At 37.7% G+C, this 6616-nt stretch overlaps 1 pseudogene; it reads left to right on the forward strand.

The window, feature by feature from the left end:
- The first annotated feature begins 210 nt into the window (after nt 1-210).
- Nucleotides 211-329, forward strand: LOC111733047 (annotated as a pseudogene).
- The last annotated feature ends 6287 nt before the right edge of the window (nt 330-6616 follow it).

Raw genomic sequence — 6616 nt, forward strand, 5'->3', positions numbered from 1 at the left:
GCACAAAATATTCAATGTGATGAAAACCTAGGATCTACAACCAAAAATACTCTGTCCAGCAAAGCTATCATTTAGAGTGGAAGGACAGATAAAGAGTTTTCCAGACAAAAGTAAGCTAAAGGAATTTATCATCACCAAGCCAGTATTACAGGAAATGTTGGAGGGACTTCTTTAAGAAGAAAAACCAAGTATCAAAAACATGAATAAAGAGTCTACGGCCATGCCTCCCTGAACAAGCCTGATCCCGTCTGATCTTGGAAGCTAAGCAGGGTCGGACCTGGTTAGTACTTGGATGGGAGACGACCTAGGAAGACCAGAAGCTGTAGGCATTAAAAAAAAAAAAGAATAAATAATGGTAACAACTACAGTCCTATAAACGAGTACCTCAAATGGAGAAGAATTAAGTGCTCCAATCAAAAGAGTGGCTGAGTGGATAATAAATCAAGATCTTGACATATGCTGCCTACAAGAGACTTACTTGAGATTAAAAGACATACACAGACTAAGGAGAAGGGGATGGAAAAAGATATTGTTTTGATAGACCTAGAGGGCATTGTGTTGAACGAAATGGACATGTGGAATCTAAAGAACAAAATCAACAACAACAAGAAAAGTGGAAATAAACTCATAGATAGAGAATATTTTGAGAGATACTAGATGGGAGGGGGAAGTGGGGAAAGAGAGCAAAGGGACTGAGAGGTGCAGGTGGATGGTTGCAGAGTAGACATGAGGATGTAGAGTATAGCATGGGAAAGATGGTTAATAATGTTGGAATGAATATGGGGGGCAGGAGAGGTTCTAGATTTGGTGGGGTGAGTGCTTTGTGAGTTGTGTGTATCTCTTGTCAATATACTGTACAGCTTGGATGGTGTGTTGTATACCAACTATAATTGGGAAAAAAACTCATTGAATTGTACAATGTAAATGCAAGCAACTAGTTGTCTATTATATTTAAAAAACTTAGAATAGGTACTTGTTCCACCAAGTATCAACACATATCATAAATTTACGATCATTTACACAGTGTGGCATTGGTGCAAAAATAGACAAATCAATGGAACAGAAAGAGTGTGTGTATATATGACATATTTAATAAATAATGTCAGATAATTTGCAATTATTTTGAAAACATAAGTTAGATCATTCTTCACACCATACACAAATATAAATTAAAGATATTTTAAAGCTTTAATTATAAAAGAGGGAAAGAAAATCATAAAAGTATTAGAACTATATAGAAGTATAAAAGTATCAAAGCATATTTATAAAATATTTAGAATTACAAGGAAAAATACTGAGAAATTTAAAGTTTCTATATAACAAAAGACAAAAGTTAAAAGATAAGCAATAGACTGGTAGAAAATATTTATAACTAATGAAAGATAAATATATAAATAGCTCCTACAAGTAAGAAAAAGTCCAAACCCTAAGAAAGTAGACTAAAAAATATGAACAGAAATTTCCCAGAAGGTGAAATACAAATAGCCAATAAATACAAAAACAGTCTCAATGGGGAACTCACTACTTCCTAAGGAAACTTTTTAGACAACTTTGATTGTAGGAACTTCTTTATAAATTGAGCTGAAATCTGTGTCTTAGTGAAACATCCACCCATGGGTCCTAGTTCTGCTTTCTTGACCTACAAATAAGAGAATTAAGCTCAAAAAAAGAAGAGCAATTTGTTCAAGTACATACAGAGATTTGTGGCAGACAATGGATCATAATCCTAATTTCCAAAGGTTCTTTTCTCTACACAGCCCAGTTCTACTACATAACTGTGTTCAGCAGACAGTTATCCTAAGGATGTGAAACCATAAACCTTCTGTCACTCTTCCTTCATATCTCTCTTCTCCAGGATAAGCATGCCAAGGACCCTCAATCATTACTCATAAGATATCTTTCCCAGATCCCTTCCCATTCCTGGCCCTCTCCTTCAATACATGAGTCCGCTGTCAGTTTTTAATCAGCTCCTTCGGTGATGATGCTTAGATGTGTAAGAGGTCAGAAGATATATGCTGATATAGTAATTAGATGTGAGGAAGAGACAAGAAATCTGCTGATAGAAGTTAAACAGGGAGTAAGTTAGAAAATTGTCTCATTGATTTGGGGGTTTTCGCACCATATTTAAATCTTATATTTTCCATTGATTTTGATAAGTTTCTTGACTCCTATCTCCACCCCTCAAGTATAGTCTCTCTATAGCCCAGAGTAGCCCTCCAAATTGTACAGTCGTTCCTTCTATCTGCCCCCAGAGTCTTAGAGAGCTTAGATATGGAGAGTGATAGCTAAGCATAGTTGTCATTTTGCACATAGCTTGGCCTAGCAAGAACCTCATCCTGGCCAGCATGAATGAAACTCAATTCAAGTCATACTTATCTAGTGTTTTTTCTTGGTCTTATTCTCTAACCTTGAGAAGCCATTTGGCCCCATCTATGTTGGGAAAACTTAATTCAAAGCAGTTGTTTAGCAACCCAAGCTCATATATGGCATGGTGAAGTATTCTCAACAAGTGATTTTTTCAGCAAGGTTTAACATGTACATCCATACTGTGCTATACTCAATCTACACTCAACAGAATTAAACAAGCAAGTGCTTTTAGTTGAATAATGGCATCTCAAAGAAACAGTTTTCCTTCTGGGTTTGGTGCCATTTAGGAGACTTTCTTCAGATCGTACTGAGAGTAGGCAGGTGGAGTTATTGTTCTTTGCCATGGATTGATGAACAGAGACAACAGTTCTATTCCAGAGAAAATATGGAATCATGTCCATTTCCCCATTTACTTCTCCACTGTATTTTTCTCACTGGTCATAGGAGAAGGAATAATTTTCAATAAAAACTTTTCCTGCTCTACAACTCATATTCTATAGGCTGAGAGGTGTAGTTAAAAGAACAATGAACCAGAAAAACAGAATTCTAACTGATTCTTCCACCAGTGTGTTATGAGGCTTTAGACAATGTTTTTCTGAGATTCAGTTTCCCTAAATATAAAATGAGAAGGCACTAGACTGTTGATGAACAAACTTATTTTCCTTGCCATAACAATATCTGATCAACTGGCAAGCCATTTGTTTATTTGTCTGGAATAAACATGGTTAATTAAAGTGGGCCACAGGGAAAACAAAATCAGGTAACAGGCCTAAGGAAATGTAATCTCTCTTCTCCTTTTGTTTATACTTGGGATGAAGTCTTTATGTGAATATAGTGCCTCTGGGAAGACACCTATGGTTTCTTGGCCCCATTATAAAAAAAAAAAAAAGTGGAGATGGCGGAAGGGAATCATAATGGGAAACAGAGAAGTGCTAATGCCTATTATATGGGCAAAAGGATAGTGAAAAAATCCATTTTTCAAGAGTTATAAAAGTTTGGTGATCCTTCACCAAACTACAGGGTGGTCTCCTCTTCCCTGAAAATTATCCAGACTATTTCAACATTGTATCCTGTGTGGCTTTGGATGATTTTCTTCAGGATATGTAAAGAAGGCCAAGAGACCTCCTGATGACATATTTCCCAAATTTACCTTTTGGGGTAAAATTTAAGCCTCTCTTGCCATGTGGCTTCAACCAATTTCCTTTTTTAGCCTCAGTGGAAATAGATTACAGCACTGTCTCTCTACTTTCTTAGGAAAACCCTCAGAGTGTCAAGCAACAGAATCACTGCTCCGGGGACACTGTAAGGTGATCCGAAATTTCCCAGCTGGCTAATATTTACCGAATGGATACAAAACCATGTCATATGAGAAATAGTTGAACAACAAAAGACTCTGATTCTTTAGCCTGAAGAAAGTAAGACTCAGAAAAGCTATGATCAATCTCCTGTTTTGAAATTGAAAATAGGGATTACTAACAGGATCCTTAAAGTCCCCCCAAACCCTCACATTTTGTTATTTTGCAATTCCCTATGTATCAAATGTTGACCTCTTTCCAGGTCAACAACCAGCTTCTTTTGCACCTGCTGGAATACTTTCCCTGGTGCCCTAGTGCTGATATATTATAAACCATGCCAGCAGATGTTTCTCCTATAGGGGTGATTTTTGAGTAGATCATTTCTGCTCAGGTTTGTCACAGCAGGGGCCAATGCTGAGCAAAACCTCTGGCTGCTAAAATCCTCTTATTCTGTAGGCATTATCATCAGACATAATTGAACCAGCTTAGCAAGAACATCATTTCCTTCTCTGTGGTGACAAAAAAATAAGCTTCACTGGTCAGGACCACAGAGCTGGGTTTCCCCTCTTCCTACCATTTAACATAGGACAATAGACAATCCATACACAGCTGCTTTTTCACTATTATACATCACACTCCTGAAGTCAATAACAATAAAGGCTGCCAGTGGTCTTCTAAGAAAATCAAAATATTTCATGCACTGCCTGCTGTGATTCTGAAAGGAAGCCCACTAGGTCACAATCTCTTCATGTCCCAGTCTCCTCTATCTACCCTGTCTTGGCACTAAAGGGCATTTTGAAGGAAGAAAGGACTATTATCATAGCATGCTATAATTGTTTCTCCCTCTATAAAAATTCAAAAAATTGAAGACCAGGTTGGCTGAATAACTTGCCTAACATCACATGGATAACACCTCACCAACGTCAAGATTTCAGAAGTCAGTGTGTCCTACCTTCTCCTAGGGCAGGAAAGTGGCCTGCTATGGGAGAAGCCAAGTGGTTAATTAAAAGAGGACAAAGGTTGTACCCTGAAGAAGCTCTCCATTACTTGATTTTCTACATGTTGGAGAGTTGATGTAGGGGTAAGATTTCAGATTGTGAGAGGATCTGACCAAAAAAGTTCCAAGGAATTTGGACTTGATTAGGAAGGCAATGAAGAATTATTAGTAGCTCTTGAAACAAGAAGTGGCATGATGAAAGAAGTGTTTCCAGATAAGTAATACGAATGTGGTATACAAGTAAAGTAGAGAAGACAAGAATGGGAGCCTATTGTAAGCATAATTTGCATTGTACCTTGAAGTACTTAGTCTTAGCATTCACTGCATATCTTCATGAAGTCTGAGAGGCAGATTTGATCTGATTGCAAGAGCTGAGAACTATACTTGCGTGATCATCCTTTAAGCCCTGATACTAACACCTTTCAGTTGTGCCTTCCTGGGCAAACAAAGCACAAAACTTGAGTCTCAGTCTCCTCTTATAAGGAGCACAGTATAATCACATTTTCCATAGAATTGGCATGAGGAGTGCTTTGTAAATGATGAAGCACTAAACAATTGATAATTGTTCTCTCTCTATTTCTCTCTTGTCCACAGACAAATAGATACACCAGATAAAATAACTGTATCAACCAAGACAAAAATTTCCTGGCCCAGACCATCTTCCAGATTAAGTCTTATCCCTGGGCTAAGATAAAATATGGGAGTTGGACATGATATCAGAAACATGGCAGAGTGAGCGATGTCCCCAGATCTCTCACCTTGAAACAACAATAAGCTGAATATCTAAAACTCAACAAAGAAAAACCCAAACCTGCACACAAGCACATCTGAGCAAGGGATCTGCTAATAAAAGCTACCACAGGTCAGAAGACCAAGAATCGGGGGATAGACTTGGAGAAGCTGCCTCTTGCAAATGGAGCTCCCTGCAGGAGGAGAGGGAGGGGAGATGGTGTGGTAGGTTTCTTGAACAGACCTGCCTGAGAGAGCTGTGAGTTCCACACAGTAGCACTGCCAAGGGATCAGGGCAGAAAGCAGAGAAGTAGTGACGACAGAGAAGCAACAGTTGATTATTACCAGCTGCAGTTGCAAAACACTAGGCTGAGCTGCAGCCCCCATCTGCCAATGCAAAAGGCCCCTCCCACATTATTCTGCAAGACCAAACACCAGAGACCCCCAGGGGAATCTGAGCAAACGCCACCAAAATTGCTACTAACAATGACAGGGATTGAGACTGAGGGTAGCAAACATATTTTAATACTTATAAGAAAAAAAAAGGAATTATTAAGACTTTATGTAAAACAGAGATCCAACAGGCTTAGACGCCACCAACTGGAAACCAAAAGAAAAACACCATCATATCAAGAAGTTAAAGAGAGACCTTTATATAATAAATCTTTCTAGAAAAAAGCAGAACATATTTCCATTAATGTGCGGACAAAGAAATAGTCCATTAAGCACCATAAACAAACAAGGTAATAAAGCAACTCAGAAAGAAAGAGAAAAAATATCCAGAAAATAAGCTTAAAGACATGGAAATATGTGACTTAAATGTTGGAGAATTCAGGATGGTACTTCTGAAAAAAACTCAGTGAGATCCAAAACAATTTATATCAACAATTCCAAGAATTGAAAGAACAACTAAGTGAGCAGAATGAGTTCTTCAGCAAGGAGATTGAAACCTTCAAAAAGAATCAAACAGAACTTCTGGAGATGAAGAACACACTGAAAGAGATGAAAAATGAAACATCAAGTTTGGGAAATAGAGTCAACCAAATGGAGAAAAGAATCAGGTATATAGAAGACAGAAATCTAGAAATAAATAAATAAATCAGAAGAAAGAAGAGAGAAAATGAAGAATGAAAAATAATGAAAGAGAAATACAAGAACTAGCTGATACCATCAGGAAAGAAAGCATAAGAATAATAGCCATTCTAGAAGATGAAAAAGAGAAGAGGTT

The sequence above is a fragment of the Pteropus vampyrus genome, unplaced genomic scaffold (assembly GCF_000151845.1).
Source record: "Pteropus vampyrus isolate Shadow unplaced genomic scaffold, Pvam_2.0 Scaffold516, whole genome shotgun sequence".
Taxonomy (NCBI): Eukaryota; Metazoa; Chordata; class Mammalia; order Chiroptera; family Pteropodidae; genus Pteropus; species Pteropus vampyrus.